Source organism: Anguilla anguilla, chromosome 16 (assembly GCF_013347855.1).
Source record: "Anguilla anguilla isolate fAngAng1 chromosome 16, fAngAng1.pri, whole genome shotgun sequence".
NCBI classification, from domain to species: domain Eukaryota; kingdom Metazoa; phylum Chordata; class Actinopteri; order Anguilliformes; family Anguillidae; genus Anguilla; species Anguilla anguilla.
This window is the reverse complement of record NC_049216.1, coordinates 10,301,468-10,324,158: the sequence shown is the minus strand read 5'-3', so window position 1 is coordinate 10,324,158 and position 22,691 is coordinate 10,301,468.

Here is a 22,691-nt window from a genome sequence, read left to right as displayed (position 1 = left end):
AACGCTTACCGTTTTATGGTGCAGGTACATAAGGATGTGTGGAGTACTAGTAGCTACAACAGTAACAGCAACAACAGTAATAATAATTTAATTTATACAGCACTTTTCATGCATGTCGATAAAACACATTGCTTTACAGAAGTAAAACCATTTAAAATGTACACAAAAATAAAAACAGGGATGTACTGGATGCATGAGGATTTAAAACACCCACGCAATTCTGTGGGAAGTGCTGCAGATCTTACCGCGAGACATGTTTGAATTTCCACGGTAATTATATCAGAGTTCACTTGAAAAAAATGCTGCAAGAAATCTTGCGTAGAAATCCCCCTGGATTCAGCATCTTGCCCCCCCCCTTCCCCCTCCCCCTTCCCCCGGTCTCTAGAACCCCCCCCCCCCCCTCCCCCAGCACCCCCCTTCACCATTCCTCCTCCAGCCCCCCCCCCCCCCCACCCCCACCCCCTCCCCAGGTGTGTGGCAAGTGCTTGAATGTGTTCAATTAGCTTGTGTAACCAGAGGCTGGGTGGACACTTAATCCCAGAGCAGCTGTTGTCCTTTGGCGGGTAACCCCGATTGGCCGTGTCGCCGGCCGGGGCCGGCCTATTGCAGCTCTCTGTCAGCAGCTGCCCGGGATTTACTCCACCTCTCCGATTGGAGATCGTCTCAGAAGATAATAAGACATCCGGTCACCCGCTGAGCGTGCTCCAAGGGCATAAAAAAAACAATATGCACTTTTTAGCATTCTTTTATCTTCACTAATCCCTCCCTACATTGGCTTTGTGCAATGAACTGTGTTTTTCTGTACTGACTCCCCAGCACACTTGTTCCTAGCACGCTCACACATGTAAGAGGAAAGGCCGTGTTTGTAGCACACTTACACATGTTAAAGCAAAAGGATATTGTGTGTTCATAGCTCTCTTATACATGTGAAAGGAAAGACTATGTTCATAGCACACTTATACATGTTAAATGCTATGTTCACAGCACACTTATACATGTTAAAGGCTATGTTCATAGCACACTTATACATGTTAAAGGCTATGTTCATAGCACACTTATACATGTTAAAGGCTATGTTCATAGCACACTTATACATGTTAAAGGCTATGTTCATAGCACACTTATACATGTTAAAGGCTATGTTCATAGCACACTAATACATGTTAAAGGCTATGTTCATAGCACACTGCTGTTAAAGGTTATGTTCATAGCACACTCATGTTAAAGGCTATGTTCATAGCACACTGCTGTTAAAGGCTATGTTCATAGCACACTCATATTAAAGGCTATGTTCATAGCACACTCATATTAAAGGCTATGTTCATAGCACACTCATATTAAAGGCTATGTTTATTGCATACTCCTGTTAAAGGCTATGTTCATAGCACACTTATACATGTTAAAGGCTATGTTCATAGCACACTAATACATGTTAAAGGCTATGTTCACAGCACACTCATGTTAAAGGCTATGTTCATAGCACACTAATACATGTTAAAGGCTATGTTCATAGCACACTGCTGTTAAAGGCTATGTTCATAGCACACTGCTGTTAAAGGCTATGTTCATAGCACACTCATGTGAAAGGCTATGTTCATAGCACACTTATGTGAAAGGCTATGCTTATAGCACACTCCTGTTAAAGGCTACGTTCATAGCACACTTATACCTGTTAAAGGCTATGTTCATAGCACACTTATACCTGTTAAAGGCTATGTTCATAGCACACTTATACATGTTAAAGGCTATGTTCATAGCACACTAATACATGTTAAAGGCTATGTTCATAGCACACTCATGTTAAAGGCTATGTTCATAGCACACTAATACATGTTAAAGGCTATGTTCATTGCACACTCATGTTAAAGGCTACGTTCATAGCAAACCCCTGTTAAAGTCTATGGTCATAGGACATTTATACATGTTAAAAGCTATGTTCTTTGAACTTGTATAGCCTACATGTTAGGTGAAAGGCTGCTGTATGTTCACAGCACACATATATTCAAGTCAAAGAAAAAGCTGTGTTGTCGAGCAGCATATTATTCGCTCAAAGAGTGGCACCGCTCTTAGCCTGCCACAGATGCAACTTTAAGCGGGTTTTGAGTTTCACAAGAAATTAGAAGAGGCCACATCAGCCATCAATGCGCGTGAATGCACACCTACTAAAAAAAAAAAAAAATACAGGAAGAATTTCAGCCAAATTAACCTTGTCACACGTTTTCATTTTTCGCTTGTTAACATGACATTGTCCAGTGAGCCAGGGCTGGGTTAATTAACCGCCAGTCTGCCAGAATGGAACCACGAGCCTGCTCGGCTCAGTATTAAAATAGTCGGCGATAAAACTCACTCGCGTCATATTTAACGCATATTTAACAATAACAATAATGATTTCTGCTTTATTAATAACAATAAATATTATTATTATTATTATTATTATTATCATTATTATTATTGTGTAGATGGTCTGCTTTTAATAATTGTTATTATGTGTAGATGCTGTATTGAAAGAAACTGCAATACCATGACGCAGTATAGCTATTGTAATTATTCAGTTTTATTACCGCAGTTATGGTTATATATTAATGAAGTTGGTTTTTCAAGGATGACTTTTGACTCAAGAAAATACATGGATTACAATAGGTACATGACAATACAATTACACTTGTGTGCACACACACAAAAAATCTGAATTCGTACATTATAATGAGACTACAATAAATGTGAAAATAATTCAGCGCATTCAGTGAACTGGGGGACAAAATTCACGGCTATTACTGTACCAAAAGGTATATCGCCAGATACATTTATTTCATCACGTATAGCGTGAAATAAACCATATGCATTTTGTCGGAAGAAACGACTCCTGCTCGAGCACAAAGATGTTTTTTTCCCCTGTTGAATGCTAAATATAATTTGTCCTCCGCGAGCTCTTAGTCGCAATTGAGGATTGAGAGGTTCAGCGCCGCAGTTTGGTCCCATTGCAGTCCTTCCTCGCGCGACAATCGCAAACAAAAAGAGGCTTCGCCCTGGGGGGTTATTTTCGTGGGGGAGGGGGTGAAAAACTCTGAGAGCTGGTTGCGCTGGGAGGCTTCCTTTATGTTCCGAGCCAGCTCTTTGACCACAGCAGCCGGCCAAATAGAGGCTGGGGGGGAAATTCCCTCCAACAATGAGGCGGGTATGTGGGGGGGAAACTTTTAAAGGTGAAAATGTGATCGCAATTTAAAATCCACTCGCTCTTAAACCAAGTATCCTGCAAGCCTCAATTTTGCCCAAAGTGCAAAAACTGAACTGATTGCGCGGGGGAAATTGTAGGCCCTGCTGGGGCTTTTATTCTATATCATATACCACTCGCACTCGCCGTTCAGGGAACAGTGAATGAATCCGGGGGCGACGCTCAAGTGCAGACAGCCTGCGGGCCCCTATGGGTGACCGGCTTCACTTCAGCGACCGGACACGACGCTAATACCCGCGGCCACGTCTAACCAACGCAGCGCACTGTCAACACCTTCACCACGGCTCGCCGATCTCGCCAAAGCGGGCGAATTTCCCGGACACAGCGAAAATTATATGCGCGTCGGAAAAAATCCGTTACGAACTTCACAGATACAAAATTCTGTGCTGCTGCCACGCCATAGCCAATTTCTTGGTGGTTTGCGAGAAGTGGCTTTTCATGTGTGAAAACTGTGTTGTTTCTTTTATTGACAGCTGGCAGACACACGTCTAAGGTGGCTGAGAGCAATGGTGGCCGATAGGCGATGGCTACATTAGAATAGCACGCAGACCATTGAGTGATGCTATTGCATACTGTACCTGCCAGATTTCTCAGCAATTGAGCGTTTACCTGTACTGCAGCACGCGTCTAAAAATAAGGCACAACGACTAATGCCGATACAATTGTTTGGTTGTGTAATACAACAAAGTAGAATTAACATGAGGTTGAAATGGACACACATTAATGGTCATATTAAAAATGTCACAAAAAGGGAAAATAAGGTTTTCTAGAGACCTACAAAAAAAGGTTTTCTGGAGACCTACCTCTAGCAGGAAAAATCTAGATATTATTTTTTTTATATATATATAAATGAAAAGAGAAATCAATCACCTCATTTTTAATTTTGATGTAGTCCTACTGTATATCTGTCAACAAGCAAGATGTTTTGGTTCCTAGTTTGTGAAGATACAATGGCTGCAGTGTAACAGAGCACATTATTTGGAATATTAGTACGCTACGGCTTTATCCTGACTTTTTTTTACATCCCCATTTTTAAGGACCTACGTATTGATTTAGCAATGGAGCCATTTAGCGACTCGCGGCTTATGGGGAAAATGTTCCATCAGCGTATTTTCAGTGTTCTTTCCAAATGACAGATCCAGTGTGTTTGAAACCCAAAAAAAGAAATGTTAAAAAGATGCTGAAAGCAGAAGGAAGCCCACATGCCTGTCCTTGAGAGCACGATAATGGGTCTGAGTCCAATTATCCCTGCCCCAAGTATGCGCATTATATAAGCTGTCATTTTCTGTAATAAGAAAAAAAAAAAGAAAATAAAACTTGGGCCGGGGTAAGTGCGACGTGATGTTGCTTCCTGATATGTGGCGACTCTCGGACGTCTGTGGGGGGAGGGGGAGGGAGGGATGAAAAGGGCACGGGCCGTAACGTTTCGCTCGTGTACGGAACACGGCGCGGTGGAAGCGATCGCGGCGAAGGCCATCTCTGTATCAGGCGGATCAGGAGGGTACTCCTTCCGTTTTTTTCTCCTTCTTTCTTTCACGCTGTTTTCTGTGTGCGCGCGCGCGCGCGCGTGCGCGTATGTGCGTGTTTGTGTACGCGTGCGTTGTTTTTAAACTCGGTTCAAATAATTTGCCTCGCTCGAGCTTTTAGCGGCTCCCAGCGACGCATTTCTGTGAAGGAGTACTGAGGCATTTTGGAGGAGCCATGCGCATGGGGTGGGAGATTGGAACTCCGGTCCGTTGTTCATGCTAAAAGGCCGGAGCCTACTCCAACCCCATTTAGGAGCTCTTACCAAGACCCTGTTCACTCGAGCACTCAGGGGCACAGTTTACAGCCTTTACTATGGAGTGAAATCAGAGGCAAAAAGTAGCTCAACATTCTCGATTCACGTTTTCCAAGTTTAAAATTTTTTGAGTATGAATTGCATCGTGAAATTTTTATTAAATTGAATTTCAATTCTGAGATTCAGTTTAAAGAAAAAAATTAAATAAGTTTGGAACTTACACAGGTGACCCCCTTCACCATGAAGCACTTTAAGAAAGCAAAATATTAAAGCACTATGTCCTTCTTCTAATTATTATTATTATTATTATTATTATTATTATTATTATTATTATTATCAGAATAAGAACAACAACATTCCATGTGGACACAGTGATAGGTAAGTTATTTTTTAGTCAAGTAAGGCAATGGTCAAGATCTTTTTTTTTCCATCTTAATGTACCACAGATAAACTGGGAAGCACATTTCTTAGATTTTTTTTAAAGCTTTGCAGGTTCCAAACCTGTTAGCATTCAAAACATTCTGCTTGAAAAGGTTGCTGTTGGGTGGTAAAAGCAGACAGGAATGCTCTGTGTGGCTCTCAATTTTACTTAAATTTACCCTATTTGTATGTTCCGTGTCACCTGGAAGTTGCTGTTGACATTTCAAAAAAGCTCTTAAGTCTAGTCAAATTAATAGACAGAACTAATGACAATAAAAAAGTACACGTCTGAGTTATTTTCCTTGAATAATTCCTGAATTTGCTTCCTGAAGTATTCTTTGTGTCTGCTCTTTTGATGTGTCTGTGAGTTTTTTTGTTCTGTTTCTCTGTCTTAAAGCTACTCTAGGACGGCTAGATGATCTGAAACAATCATAGGCCTTAATTCAGTTGACTACTGTTCTTAATCTGGATTTGGAAGAATCCATCTGCATTAACATACCAATCCACACTTGTGAATAAAATAAATGAAATATTTGCATTTATTATTCCTGGCTGTAAGTGAAGAACTAGTGCAGGTTGACTGCATGGCATGGTGATGTGAAAAGAGATGTCGGTGAAGATAAATGCCCACCCTTTACATGTCTTCCCTATATACACGCACACCATAAGAACGCACCTCGGTGAATATTTTACGCGCGGAAGGTAGAGGTGCGTCTGACTCGCGGGCGATGACGGCTGGTGACCTGGGCGGTCCTTTGCGAGACCGGCGGAACGGAACGGGGGGGGGGGGGGGGGGAAGCTTCGGTTCACGGAAACGTTAGAATTCCTCGGTTTTTAATTACATAGCGGCCCAACCGCGGGCTCGGCAGTTATTAATGCTTCGTGAGCAGACAGAAAAACCGCTCGTGACGGCGGATCGTGTCGAGCAGGCATCGGGCGCGACTATTTCTCGGCCCCGACCCTCTGCTACTAAATGCAGTGATGCTAACCTAAGCATCCACAGCCTTTTGGACCTGGGGGGGGGGGAGAGGGGGGGTTGTGTATGCGGCGGGCTGTAGAGCTACATTACATTACATTTATTTGGCAGACGCTTTTATCCAAAGCGACGTACAAAAAGTGCATTTCATGGTCATAGACAACTGCTTAACACAGGTTCAGTAAGGTACGATACTTATTTTGTACCGCTATTTCTAGCCAAGAACACAGTTTAGTTCACACAGTGAACACTATTCAGACCTAACCTCTGCAAAGCCAACCAGGCAGAAGAATAGGCTACAGTATTAGGACAAATACAAATTACCAAAAAGTGCTGAGACGGGGCAACATGTAACAAGTGTCATGAAAAGGGGGGGGGGGGGGGGGGAGAGATTTAGAGTGAAATAGACAGCGTGGTGGTGGTTAGTCTAGGTATAGTCTGAAGAGATGAGTCTTCAGGCCACGGCGGAAGATGGGTAGTGAGGGGGAGGTTCGGAGAGGGACGGGGAGTTCGTTCCACCACTGGGGAGCTAGGGTGGAGAAGCTCTGTGATCCCTTTTGGCGGGTGGGAGGGGTTACAAGAGCTGTGGGGCGTTGGGGGGTTGGTTAGGGTCCCTTAAGTAAGCTGATGCTTCATGTTGGTTATTCTGATAGTCTCTCATTTTTGCTAATAAGAGTTGCAAATACCCATTATTTAACCATGAATGCTTCTTGTTTACTTTTTCGTGGTTTGTCTAATTAATCTGCGCAAAATGTCAGGCTATTGATTGGCAATGTTGGGGAATACAGAATGTCAATCAAGCCAAGCATGCGGTGTTTCACAGTCTTTAAGCACTCGCAAGTATTTTTAGTATTTTTGTTATTACATCTTGGCATTTATATTTTATATTTGAGTATCAGCTGATAGAGCCCTTTTCCCCAATCTTAAATAATTAGCATGTGCATACGATTATAAATCACTGGTTACAGGGCTGGCTGTGGAATCTAAACTAGCAGGCCATACTGCTTTGTCTCGCAAATGGCTGCATGAGCAGACACTTGCTATTGGATTAATAAGACAGTTGGTCTGTGCAAATGAGAGGAATGGTGAGAGGTCTCATTTAGGGAACTGAAGAATCTGACATGATCTTGTGGCTCGGAAACTTATGGTAAAGAAGGAAGGAGAAACGGATAGCTAGTTTTTTCTTTTCCTCTTGAATTGAATCACCTGACTCTATTTGTAAGCTGGCCTTGTTGCATCCAATCAGGGAGAGGGAAGACTCATATGTACTCCCGTCCGAATGCTAACTAATACCCTCCCTCTCTGGGCAATGCTAACTAATACCCTCCCTCTCTGAGCAATGCTAACTAATACCCTCCCTCTCTGAGCAATGCTAACTAATACCCTCCCTCTCTGGGCAATGCTAACTAATACCCTCCCTCTCTGAGCAATACTAACTAATACCCTCCCTCTCTGAGCAATACTAACTAATACCCTCCCTCTCTGAGCAATACTAACTAATACCCTCCCTCTCTGTGCAATACTAATACCCTCCCTCTCTGAGCAATACTAACTAATACCCTCCCTCTCTGAGCAATGCTAACTAATACCCTCCCTCTCTGAGCAATGCTAACTAATACCCTCCCTCTCTGAGCAATGCTAACTAATACCCTCCCTCTCTGAGCAATGCTAACTAATACCCTCCCTCTCTGGGCAATGCTAACTAATACCCTCCCTCTCTGAGCAATGCTAACTAATACCCTCCCTCTCTGAGCAATACTAACTAATACCCTCCTTCTCTGGGCAATACTAACTAATACCCTCCCTCTCTGGGCAATACTAACTAATACCCTCCCTTTCTGAGCAATACTAACTAATACCCTCCCTCTCTGGGCAATACTAACTAATACCCTCCCTCTCTGTGCAATATTAATACCCTCCCTCTCTGAGCAATACTAACTAATACCCTCCCTCTCTGAGCAATACTAACTAATACCCTCCCTCTCTGAGCAATACTAACTAATACCCTCCCTCTCTGAGCAATACTAACTAATACCCTCCCTCTCTGAGCAATACTAACTAATACCCTCCCTCTCTGAGCAATACTAACTAATACCCTCCCTCTCTGTGCAATATTAATACCCTCCCTCTCTGAGCAATACTAACTAATACCCTCCCTCTCTGTGCAATACTAATACCCTCCCTCCCTGGGCAATGCTACAATTAATGTTGCACTGTCCTCCCAGCACCCCTCCCAGAAAAAAAAGCATGACTGTTTGCATTTGGGCCCATTTTTTTATTGGGCTAGGAAACATGATCCCGCCCACTCATCAAAGGGTCTAACCAAGGCACCCCCCCCCCCCCGCCCCACCCAATCACACGAAGCCTGCAGAGGCTGCACGCGCTCAGACCCACAAACCTCCGCCCGCCCGCCGGCGAGGAGGCACACACACGGCTCCCCGGGATTGGTCAGCGAGAACGCTCAGCCGGCGGCGTGACAGGAGACCGTTGCCTAGAAACACCAGGCCCCCGCTTCTTCCCAACCGTCTTCGGGCTGGATCTTCGCTGATCCCCCCCCCCCCCACACACACCCCCACCCCCACCCCCACGCCGGTGCGGCCGATCTGGAGGAAACGCCGGAGCGCGGTGGCGGCGCTTGCCCTCTGCGAGCCGCGGCCTTGGTCGCGGGCTGCCGCCATTAGCCGCACAATGGCGCTAATCTAGCGCTGACAAAGAGCTGCGGGCTGGGAACAGACCGCTCCCACCCTCACTCACTGCAGCCCGCTATCAGGAGGAAACAACACACACGCTCCCTACTACTGCTCTTACTGTTAGCATGTATTATTATTATTATTATTATTATTACTATTATTATTATTATTATTATTATTATTATTATTATTGTTATTATTATTATTATTATTATTATTATTACAATTACAATTATTATTATTATTATTACTATTATTATTATTATTACTATTATTATTATTATTATTATTATTATTATTATTATTATTGTATGGTGTTATTTTTGTTGTTGTCGTTGTTGTTGCTGCTGTCGTTGCTGTTATTAGTATTTATTGTTTATTCATTATATATAATGCTGACATTATTTGGTAAAATACATTTATTAGCCAGGAACAAGCTTGTAGTCCCCGGTGGATACTGTGGAGTAAATATCCAGCAATGTTGATGGTTCTGTCTTTTTTTCACGTCCCCCCACCCCTCTCCCCCCTCCCCCCCTCCCCCCACCCACAACTCTACCCTCTCTGTACTTACCAGTGCTCTGGCTAACCATCCCTGCATCCCTATTTATTCTTAATAGGAAACCCTGCCTCTCAACAACCAACGTTTCTTAAAGTACAGGATGGTTTTTAATGCCGGTTACCATGGAAACCTCTCAGCGCCAAACAAAAGATGGAGGGAGAGGAAAGAGGACGAGGCGAGCTCGTGTAGCATGTGAGCGCGCGTGTGTGTTTAAGTGTGTGTGCGTGTGCGCGCGCACGTGTGCCCCTGTGTGTGTGTGTGTGTGCACGCCCGTGTGTACATGTGTACATGTGTACCCATGTGCGCGCGCATGTGTGCGTGTGCATGTGTGTGCAAGTGTGCATGTGTGTAGACCCAGGATGCAGTACTGGGGAGATGCTTTTTTTTCTTTGTTGAGCCCCCCAAAAAAAAAAAAAAATCCATGTTACAATCTCAGGTGGGATGTTCCACCAACAATCTGGGTGTTTGACCTCAGCGGGTAACGCGGACAAAGGCAGCACAGTGAGCGCCATCCTGTCCGTCCCGCGCTACAACGGGCGCGTTTTTTTACCGCGGCACCCGCAGAGTCGAGCGAAAGAGAGAAAGCCGCGGTGGGCGCTTCACCTCAGATGCCCCGCGATCTTCGCGGCACTCGCACGGGAACAGCCCCCCCCCCCCCCCCCCAAACCCCCACCCCCCTTTCAGGGGGCGTTCAGCCTCTAATTTGTGCTTTTACTGTTCCCTGGATTTGGGGGCTTTCTCTGGATCAGGGAAGTAGTGCGGGGAGGAGGGACGGCGGGCGGGCGGGCGGGCGGGGGGACAAAAGGCCGGCGCCGGCGCTGCCGCGGAGGCCCAAGGCTCGGCGCTCTCCCACTTCAGCTTCGGCGCAGATGGGAAAGTAATTTGCGGGGGGAAAATTATTTGCCCATTTTTTCCTCCCCCTTGCCTCGGAAAAAAGCAGGCTGAGACAGAGAGAGAGAGAGAGAGAGAGAGAGAGAGAGAGGGAAATAATGGTCCCACTCTTACCCCGGAGGAGGTGCGGTGTGGGGGTGCGCCGTGGGGGGGGTGTGGGGGCGGGTTTTGGACGGAGGCCTCTCCGCCGACCGCTCCTCCGGGGGGCAGAAAGAGGAGGAACGGCCGGGGGCTCTGTCGTTACCGCCGCCCCGGAGAGACGCCGTCGCCGGGGTCCACCCGTGCGGCCCTTCGTTTCGCTGCGCTCGCCCGCGGCCTCGTCTTCAGCGGCGCTGCTGGGCTTTAACCCTTTCAGCTCCGGCCTTCCACGAGACGGGCAGGAGGGAGACCCACCGGCTAGGCTAGGCCTGACGGGGCCGAGCGGACCTTCCCGTTTAAAGACGGCGGACCCGAGAAAAGGTCATTAGCTAATGAGCGCGGCTACCTGGAAGAAAGGCACCTTCTGCCAGGTGACTGGGGGAGCGGGTGGGGCAGGGGAGCAGGGGAACAGCTGCTCTCTCTCGCTCGGCACGATGAATTACTCACAGGCCGGCGGAGCGAGGGGCCGGCGCCGCGGCGCGCGCTGCTGTAACGCTGATACGGACATCTGCTCATGTGACTTCTGACCCGCGCGGCTCCTTGTGTGGCAGGTAACCGAACCCTCAGACAGCCTTATCGGCCCCGGCCCAGCACCGCGCGGGGTATTACAGCCACCTACTAACAAAAACCTGCCTGAAAACACACACGCACGCACGCGCACACACACACACACACACACACACACACACACGCACGCGCACACACACACATACACACGGGGTATTACAGCCACCTACTAACAAAAACCTGCCTGAAAACACACACGCACGCACGCAGACACGCACACACACATACACACATACATACACACACACATACACACACACACATACACACGGGGTATTACAGCCACCTACTAACAAAAACCTGCCTGAAAACACACACGCACGCACGCAGACACGCACACACACATACACACATACATACACACACACATACACACACACACATACACACGGGGTATTACAGCCACCTACTAACAAAAACCTGCCTGAAAACACACACGCACGCACGCAGACACGCACACACACATACACACATACATACACACACACATACACACACACACATACACACGGGGTATTACAGCCACCTACTAACAAAAACTCCCGTCTGAAAACACACACACACGCACGCACACACACACACACACACACAAACACACACGCACGCACACACATACACACACACACACACACACACACACAGTGTATTACAGCCACCTACTAACAAAAACTCCCGTCTGAAAACACACACGCGGACATGCACACACGCATTCAGATTCACACACGCACACACACACACGCATTCAGATTCACACACAAGAAGACACACGGATTCATATTCACACACAAACACACACACGCATTCACACTGACACACAAACACGCATACACATGCATTCATATTCACACACAAGAAGACACACGCATTCATATTCACCCACAAACACACACACACATTCACATTGACACACAAACACGCATACACATGCATTCATATTCACACACAAGAAGACACACGCATTCATATTCACACACAAACACACACACACATTCACACTGTCACACAAACAGGCATACGCACACATTCATATTCATACACATGCACACATACATTCATATTCACACACGTACAGTACTGGCACAAATTTTGGAAACATCGTGCTTAAATAAGTTCAGCGCTCTTACAACTTTTATCTGTGCCCTTTCTTCTGTTGTTGTTTCTTGGAGCCATTTTCATCTGTAAAAATGTATTCAAAGCAGTCAGTGGTAATGACATTTATGTGACCAGCAGTAATTTGAAATAAAGTATACAAGAAAAGTAAACAATTTTCTTTTTTCATGCATATTATTCTTTTATGTAGAAAAACATTGGAGAATGAAATACATGCTCAAGCTGATTATAAAATGTCCAACAGTAAGATTCATTATACTGGTGAATTAGGTAGGTATGAACTAATACACATAGGAAGATGAAATGATTGTTACTTGTTTAACATAAATGCCAATTATTTCTTCATTTTGTTCATTATGGTCATACTAAATTTACAACATGGCATTTATTATGCCAAAAAGAGAAATCGTTGCTGCATTAATTCTGCATTAATCATCAAACTGTTTATAAATGCAGTGTTTCCATAGTTTTTGCCAGTACTGTGCACTAACATGTACATTCACATAAACACAAACACACACTTATTTTCACATGCATGCACGCTCATTTGTACACACACTCACTCACACCACATTCACTCACACACACGCTTGCACACACACACTCCATTCACTCACACACACACCCACACACACACACACCCCATTCACTCACACACACATACACACACACACACCCCATTCACTCACACACACACACACTCACACACGCACACACACTTGCACACACACACCCCATTCACTCACACACACACACACACACACACACACCATTCACTCACACACACACACACACCCCATTCACTCACACACACACACACACACACCCCCCATTCACACACACACACACACAGCCCATTCACTCACACACACACACACACACCCCATTCACACACACACACACACACGCTTGCACTCACACACACACCCCATTCACTCATACGCACACGGGTTTCTGCCAAATCACTGCTGCAATCTCCAACATATCACAATGAGAACGTTCAATTTTCATTTATTTTAATCACGGCGCCTCCACAACAAAGAGGACCTTTCACGGGTTTATTTGTTTCGTTTAGTGAAGTAATCAGCCCATTATAAATACAGTGCAAACACTCAGGGGGGCTTCTCTGTCTCGCGGTCCAATAGGCCAGCTCAAGATGTATATGGCACGCTGCAAGACATACATATTTTCCAAAAGGGAGCGACTGCTGGAGGCGGGGGAGAACTTTAAAAACCCTTCTCAGACATTTTTATTTATAACTGAGCAGCCAGTTAAACTTGATCGAGACAGGTGTTCCGGTTAGTTTTCAAATTAGATAAAAACGTGTTGAGGAACATGTTTTTATCCTTTTATTAACGCAGGCATGCTTCCAAGAACGCATTTCCTTATTATATTACTGCCATTTTACAGACGTGGTTATCCAGAGCAACTTACGCCACTTTTTAATGCATTTCTACACAGAATCCTTTTTTTTTTTTACAGCCAGAAATATACTCAAGCGATTTCATATTTTGCTCAAGAGTACAGTGGCAGTGTCCTTCTTGGGAATAACAGCTTCAACCTGGATGTGACCAACACACCTACTTTACCATTACATTACATTACAAGAGCAGACGTTCTTATCCAGATGCAGGTTATCTTGCTCAATGGCAGTGTCCCACCCGGGAATCGAACCTGCGACCTTTAGGGTACAAGACCAGTTTCTTACCCGTTATACTACACTGCTGCCCTAACCCTTTACCACTTTCTAACCCTTTTCTCCTCCAGTCGTGCACCACCGGTGCACCTGCACCCGTGCAGGCAGCGCCACATCTAAAGTATCATCGCTCCTCGGTCGTGCTCGCCTGCCAGGCAGGGACTACGTTTTCCCAGCGCTAGCCGCTAGCGTGCTAGCACCCGGTTTCCCACAGGTGCCTGTCGAGCAGACAGGCCGCTGCCGCCGACCCTCGGTTGCGCCGCTCGGCTAGCGCTCGCTCGGCGCACGCTCGCGTCCAGTGTGTTTGCAGCCACTCGAGAGTCCACAAAAGAGAGCCCTCGGCAGCAGCTGGTTTCAGAGGGCTAGCAGAGGGCTAGCAGAGGGCAAGCAGAGGGCTAGCAGAGGGCTAGCAGAGGGCTAGCAGAGGGCAAGCAGAGGGCTAGCAGAGGGCTAGCAGAGGGCAAGCAGAGGGATAGCAGAGGGATAGCAGAGGGCTAGCAGAGGGCAAGCAGAGGGCTAGCAGAGGGCAAGCAGAGGGCTAGCAGAGGGCTAGCAGAGGGCAAGCAGAGGGCTAGCAGAGGGCAAGCAGAGGGCAAGCAGAGGGCAAGCAGAGGGCTAGCAGAGGGCAAGCAGAGGGCTAGCAGAGGGCTAGCAGAGGGCAAGCAGAGGGCTAGCAGAGGGCTAGCAGAGGGCTAGCAGAGGGCAAGCAGAGGGCAAGCAGAGGGCAAGCAGAGGGCTAGCAGAGGGCAAGCAGAGGGCAAGCAGAGGGCTAGCAGAGGGCTAGCATAGGGCTAGCAGAGGGCAAGCAGAGGGCAAGCAGAGGGCAAGCAGAGGGCTAGCAGAGGGCTAGCAGAGGGCAAGCAGAGGGCAAGCAGAGGGCAAGCAGAGGGCTAGCAGAGGGCAAGCAGAGGGCTAGCAGAGGGCAAGCAGAGGGCAAGCAGAGGGCTAGCAGAGGGCTAGCAGAGGGCTAGCAGAGGGGAAGCTACGGTTCATATAAGATGCGCTAGAAAATTCCGTACATCCAAAGGCCGAGAAACGCGGAGGCACTCGTCCAGCAATTCTTCAGAAAATGGAGTTTGTTAGTGGCACTCAGTCCTAAGGTACTTATCAGAACTATATATAGTACACCATGAAAATGGAAATGTATAATTACCCAGATGCATATAAACATGAAAAAACTGTGTATATAAATACATTTTTTGATAATAGATAATTATTTTGATAATTGCAGGTTTTCTTTAGTTTCCGTTGGACTTTTCGCTCGTTCTCCTTCCTGAAACGGACGATTGGGAGCGGGAAACCACATAGAAACCGAGATCAGGATCGAGCTGTTCAGACTAGCTGCTCAAGTTTGATTAGTTTGATCAGTTTAATCAACTGGAAATTTTTTATTAAATTGGACTACGGCTGGGTAGCTGTTATGCAGCGTGTTGTGTGCATGTATGGCACAAACAGGTCTGGCTGTTTTATGGCTGGCCGCCCCCAGAAGCGTACGGCGGAGCCCGGGTACTTACGCCACAGACAGAGAGAAGCAGCGAGAAGCAGAGAGAAGCAGAGAGAAGCAGAGCTCCTCGGAGCGCTGGTGTTGCGCTGCTTAAGGTAAGTATGCCGCCGCGCGTTCCGCTGTACGGGAGTCTCTGCACCTCTGCTCTCCCCCTACGCCGTTCCCCCCCGCCCAGGTGTCCGCACAGAGACGGAGGGGCCCGGGCAGGCCTTTCCTGGGGGGGGGGGGTCGAGCGGGGGGGGGGTGGGGACCACGCCCGGGTCGCGCCCGGGTCGAGCGCTAACAGAACCGCGAGCGGAAGCGTCTCTTTGCCGACGGAGGGGCCGCGAGCCGGGTCTCGGCGGGGATCCGAGCGCAGACGCTGAAAGAACACGCGCGCACGTGCAAACGCTCAGCGCCTTAATCACACGCTGGGCTCGCCTCGTGTCTGCTTGCTCGGGCCTGATTTTATTATTCTTTTTCTTTAGATTTAGATTTGTGTCTGATTTCATATGATGATTTCCTATTTCCATATATATATATATACACATACATACATACATACACATATACAAAATAATTATATTTATATACATAAATATATGTATGTGTGTGTATATATATATATATTTATGTATATGTACAGTACGTATTTGTGTTATTGCTTGTGAAGCACTTTGTGTGACATGCTTGAAAAGTGCCAAATAAACAAATAAATATGATAATAAATATAAATGCACACACACACGAGGACAGGCGTAAACGCGCACGCCCTCATGCATGCACACACACTAAAACAGGCACACTGACATATGCGCACACACACACACACACACACCATCGCCAGAGCGACAGCCAGATTAATCAAACCATTTAAATCAGCTTTTGGTGTCCAGGAGGAGAACGTAAGCGGACAATGCAAGTGGCAACAAGCAGCGCATTTGTGTCAGGAAAACACACCTCTCTCGCAGCATCACAGAAAATTATGGAAGTGTAAAATACAGCCGAAGTCTTTTTTTTTTTTTTTCTCCTGCCGTCAACTACAAAAGGGGCAAAATTTATGTTATTGTCAATTTTAACATAATGTCCCAATTTCCTTGTTGAATATAGACAGCAATTTGATCCCGTTTGTTATGACTGAAGAGGGAGGGCCGGCATTAAAAACAGGCTTCTTATTACAAAAGGCGCTGCTCTCGAATCTCGCAAAAGCTCGTACGGCTGAATTTGAGGAAGGGATGTGTTTTGCAAATGCTAAACAAAGAAAGGACACACTTAGCGAGGGGGAAAAAAAAAAAGGGGGACATGGCGGAATTAGTCCCCCCGCGTTCATTTTCCCCGACGCGATTCGTCCGCTTGCTGCATTTTTAAGACAATTGCCTGCCGCCGCTGCAAAGTTAAAGACATTGATCTCTCCCGCGATTAAGACATTGACCCAGGGCGCCGGTGCAGGCAGCGGGCTGAGGGCTCCCTGTGTTCAATTTGAAATTTAAAAGGAAAAAACAAAATTATATAATATGATATTGCAAAATTTGAAATTCGGCAAGGAGCGATGACTTAAATGTGGTTTCATTTCTATTGCCCTCACTATTCTCTGCTGCTGGACTCTGTTCTTCTGTCCGTATGACGATTTAAAAACAATTAATGTTTGCAGGACGTGGGGCTGACAGTAGCCCTCTGACAGGCACGATCGCCGGCGACTGCAGAGGGTCAATACATCCACTAATTCAATGGGAGGAGACACAGGGAGTGGGGAGGGATTTACTGAGGACAAGGAGGAGGAGGAGGACGAGGAGGATTACCTCTATAAATCAAGGACCCTGTATTTTTTTTTTTCTTCAATGCAAAATAAATCTGCAGCAAGGCGTATAGACTGTCCTGATAAAGCAGAAGTTAAATTAAGCAATATTTAGCATGTATTCATCAAATAAATAAATAAATGTTTGATTAGAAAAATCGGTTCAGACTGACACACACACAGGCATGCAAATATACACACACAAAACAGACATTCAAGAACATGTCATTGAAACCAAAAGTGAAAGATTCCTGCCAATTCAACATAAATAAATAGAGTCATCGTATATAGTACTTCGTAGCAAATCCTTCGCGTTCGAAGACTGCGGCCCTTAGGGCCACTGTGTGTTTTCCTGGTGATGCTCTGCTAGGCCTGCACTGCAGCCATCTTCGGTTCCTATTTGTTTCTATGGTGTTTTGGCTTCAGTCTTGTCTTTAGCAAGGGAAATGCATATTCAATATGATTCACGTCACGTGATTGACATGGCCAGTCAAGAACAGTCCTCTCTTTGGCCTGGAAAAACACCTTGGTTGCTTTAGCAGTATGTTCGGGGTCGTTGTCCTGTGGAAAGTTAAGTGCTGTCCAATGAGATTTGAGGAATGTGGTTGGAACCGAGCAGATTCAATGCTTCTGTACACTTAAGATTTCATCCAGCTGCTGCCATCAGCAGTCACATAATAAATAAAGAGAAGTGAGACAATTCCTGTGGCAGCCATACATGCCTATGCCATAACACTACCTCCACCATGTTTCACCCAAGAGGGGGGTGCTTTGGATCACAAGCAGTCCCTTTCTTTCTCCACACTCCACTCTTTCCCTGACTTTGGCGCAGGTTAATACTCGTCTCATCTGTCCGTAAGGCTTTTTTCCGGAACTCTACAGTTTTTTTTTTTTAAATGTACTTTTTAAAACTCTAACCTGGCTGTTCTGTTCTTGAGGCTTACAAGTTGATTGCAGCTTGCAGTGAACCCTCTGAGGTTATGCTGGTGCACTCATCTCTTCATGGGAGTCTCTGACACATCTGTGCCTACATCCTGGAGAATGTTCTGGACCTGGTCGACATATGAAAAGAGGTTTTTCTTCACAATTGAAAGTAGTCTTTGGTCATCAACTACCAAGGACTTCTGTGGTCTGCCAGGTTGTTTGCTACTGCTCAGCTCATCAGTGCATTCTTGCTTCTTAACAATGTACCAAACATATTTTGGCTACATCTCTGATCTATACCTTCTGTTTTTTCAGAATCATCTTGGCCTTGGCATTGGCACTTCCTTGGTTCTCATGTTGAGAGACAACACCAACAGACTCAAAATGCAAACGCCACACCTAGCATCAACTTTGAACCTTTTGTTAGCTTTCTTGTTCATGCACTAATGACACAACAACAAACAGCTGGCTAAGAAAAAGCTGCTCAATCAAGTGTTCAATTACTATTGGTTTTATAAAATGGGGGAATGTGTATAAAAAACGTAATTCCTACATGGATCACGGATATATGTAAATAAAAATAAAGCTGGCAGTCTGCTCTTTAGTCTCGTATTCATTGTTTCATCTGAAATCCAACGTGCTAAAAATTATCAACTGTCCAAGTACTTATGGACTGCACTGCATGAGAATATATATATATATATATATATATATATATATATATATACACACACGCGCGCGCGTATGTGTGTATACGTATGTATATCTAAATACATACGTATATTTGCATCCACATTTTCTTAAATGTATCGTTTTTTTCGCACATAAACACAGCAGGCAAGTTATCTATATTCGCAATTTCCACGAACAACTCAGATTAGTTGATACGTAGGTGATACGAACACATCAAACCTGACAGGAAGGACGAGGAGCGGTTTTAATCACAGGTGTGTTGTATACAGCAAGCGGTGCTATGGACAGTCCGGAAACGCGGTTGCTTTAGGACACATTTAAAATGTTCCCTGTACATATGCTCATATTTGCACTGTACGGTCTCCCCCAGGGACTTTTGTTATGAAAGTTGAGTTTGGCCTGTTTCCTTCTCGCGGTGACGTCATCTGTGCTCGTGAAACTGACAGGCCACTTGTGGGACGTACCGGGCTTTAAAGAGGCGGACTCCGGTAAAAACCGCGGCTGTGGCTTTTGTGTCTGCGTGTAGCATAGAGATGGTCTGCAGCTTCCGCTAGCTGGTCTCCGCCAACAGCAGCCGAACGTGGGAGAGCAACAGCGGTGAGATATTCTGAAAATGAAGTTGCAGTGTATTATTTGCTTCGGGTGGAGAGAGTGGTGTGTGTGTGTGTGTGTGAGAGAGAGAGAGAGAGAGAGACAGAGACAGAGAGAGAGAGAGCAGGTGAATGAAGAGAGAAGGAGGGACAGGCTCGTGGGTGTGTAATTTGAATATTATGCTCTTTCTTAAAAAACGCAAACAAATCAACGCTGTAATATAGCCTAACATGATGACATTATGTGCATGGAAGATACAGCCAACAAACAAGTGGGCTGTACTGTCTGTTAAGAGTCCATTGTGCACTGGCTTGATTTGCGGAACAGAAAAGTAGAAAGGTAAGACAGAAAACGATTACTGAAAATTTACATAAAGGACTAAATGTATTTTACTTCATAGTGTATTTTTATACTGTGATTATGTTGAAATTTTCAATATTCGACCGTTTATAATTTGAGAGTACACGTGACCATATTTGACATTAGAGTATCTGAAGACAGGAATGACACGTCGCGATAAAGTTCGAGATATAAAAGGACTGCTGGACTGAGCAACAGGTTGGACGAAGAAGTAGTTTTAGTAACTTCTGAAAAGCACATGAATTTCGCCTTCGATTTTATACTTAATGTCTGACGCTGTATTTGATATTTGTAGCCTACTTCCTGTGCAGACTCTCATCATTAAATGTGCTATCTTCATTCTGACAACTGCATGGCGATGAAAAAAACTGTTTTTCTTTTGAATCAATGCTGAGTAATAGATTTGTATTCATACCTAACACCGTAATTATACGCAAATCCTTGAATGTAATGGCTTTACTTAACAGGGCGTACGACCTTGTGAACTGCATCCTTTAAAATGATCCGCATCCGCTTGTACGTTTCCCATTAAAGTTAATCTTATTCTTTCCATGACAATGTATTCAATGATAGTATTGATTATAGGAAAGGCGCCCCACAAAGCAAGATAATTCGTCTATCGTCGTGTTTACCGAATGACAATGATTTGATTTGAAAGGCACTTTATTATAGTTATCGTTGACAAATCCAATAGCAGCCCGAACGCCTGTATCCTCGTATTTAAACCGAAATAAATCACATGCTGGCTGTTCTTCCTCCTCCAGAGATGCATTTTCAGGTCAGTAAAAGAAGTGACAAATTACATATAGCCTATTCCTGGCTGCTTATCACCCTGTACTGCCGTTTGTCTGTGTATAAAATAGGCTACACGTAAGTCAGTTAGACGCACAAAGAGAGAGACATACACGCGCACGCACGAAGACAGAAAAATAAAGCAACAACACAATCTCCTGTCATGTTTCGTTGTAATAGATTGACGTTGGCGCCTCCGACTGTTTTTAGCCGCCTCCAGCATTGTTTAAGGTTTGAATAATTAAAGCGATAACTTGTAGCCTACTGTTGGACTATTATTTTTGTTTCGGCATTCTGAATAACCAGACGACCTATCATAGCGACTTGCCCTTGTTCTTCTTTGCGTAGTCCCGCTACTATGTCCACGCAGAGTGAGCCTGAAGCAAAGAACCACGCCACGAGGGCATTCATTTTACCCCGGCCTCGAGCTTTGTGACCGCGTGCCATCCGTGTTCGACCTTTAAAAACCGATTCCTACTGGACCTTATCGTGTCTGCAGGCAAAAGCCGGCTACTTCTTCCTTGCCTATACTAACACAAAAAAGTAAGCGATACTGTGTTTGATACTGTGTGGTCTTTTAATATAATAACGCGTATGTAATTTCAAGCACTTGTCATGCAACATCAGTCGTAGAGGATGTAGCAGGGGTGGTGTTGATAAGGATATTTTGTTTTTGCCCCCGATCATTGATTCTTTTTTTATTTATTTTTTTAAAGATGTTTCGTTATTTTCGGCTGCAAACCTGTTTTAATTTGAATGGAATTAAAAGGAAGAACAAACGCATCACTCAGGGTGCACGCACACGCGCAAGTCGCCCATATATGTTGTAAATGTTATTCAAATACAGTTACATTATATAAAGCTAGCATACTGTCGGTTCTCAACATAGAGCGACTGCGAGGTACGCGCATCCAAACACGGGAAGATGAGGAGATACCGGTACTTCCGAATCTCTTTTCAGCACCTCGGCCGTGGACAGCTCCGATAACGCCAGTAGAACAGGGGAACCTGGGGCGCTTTTGGTTAGTATTCATCACGGCCGAATGTACTCGTTCCCCAGGGCATTTTAACAAATGAATGATTTATCTAGAACAAGATACACTAATGCTCGCGCCCCCCCGCCTACGCTTCCTAAAAAAGGCACAGGCACCCACATACCCTTTTCGCCCACACTTCCAAAAAAATCTATCCAAGTAACAGAGGACCCGGAGGCTACATTTTAGCTACAGCGTTACTAATCAGTACTAGTTCCACTCCGGTTTAAAAATTTACATTTCAGGAATGTTTCTGGCATTTAAAATAGACTCGCAATAAATCAAGAGTTACCAACAGCAGTCTGTATGGCATTTATAAACGCTGCATATGCCTTCTGCATTTTTCATTTAGCATCAAAGCCATCCACATTTTTCTATTTAAATATCAGGCCAGAGTAAAACATTTTTCAAAAATTATATTTGTGTCTGCCCATAGAAATTGAGCATAGCATAATAAACGGATTCACCAGTGATAGACACTGGATGTAGCGAGGAAAGCTCAGTTCTCGAGGACTCAAGGCAGATTTAGATGACTCATCTTCAGGCCTGGAAACTAATTTTAAAACCCCAAGAAAATTAAAAATTATTTACCACTTGCACATATCGATCAATCTGCCAATCCAAATGAAAAAAACAGTGGCCCAAAGTTCACATTTATAGTGGGAACAGGTTGCATTGAAATAGACCGAGATAAAGTATTTTACTATAAAATAATATTCAATAATGACAATTATGAGACCCATATTCCACAATGTGAAAACAAAAGTGAAGTGCATTAAACCAAATTATTTCCATTAGTTAAATTTTTTACAGAACTTATTAAATAAATTAATCTTGAGGTAAAACAGACCCAAAAGAAAATTTTTGATTGGCAGGCCCGTACTTGTAATATAACTATTCCAGACTGTCCAGAGGTAATTGCCAAACATGGAAAACTGAATCTTCTCAGAGGGGAATTTA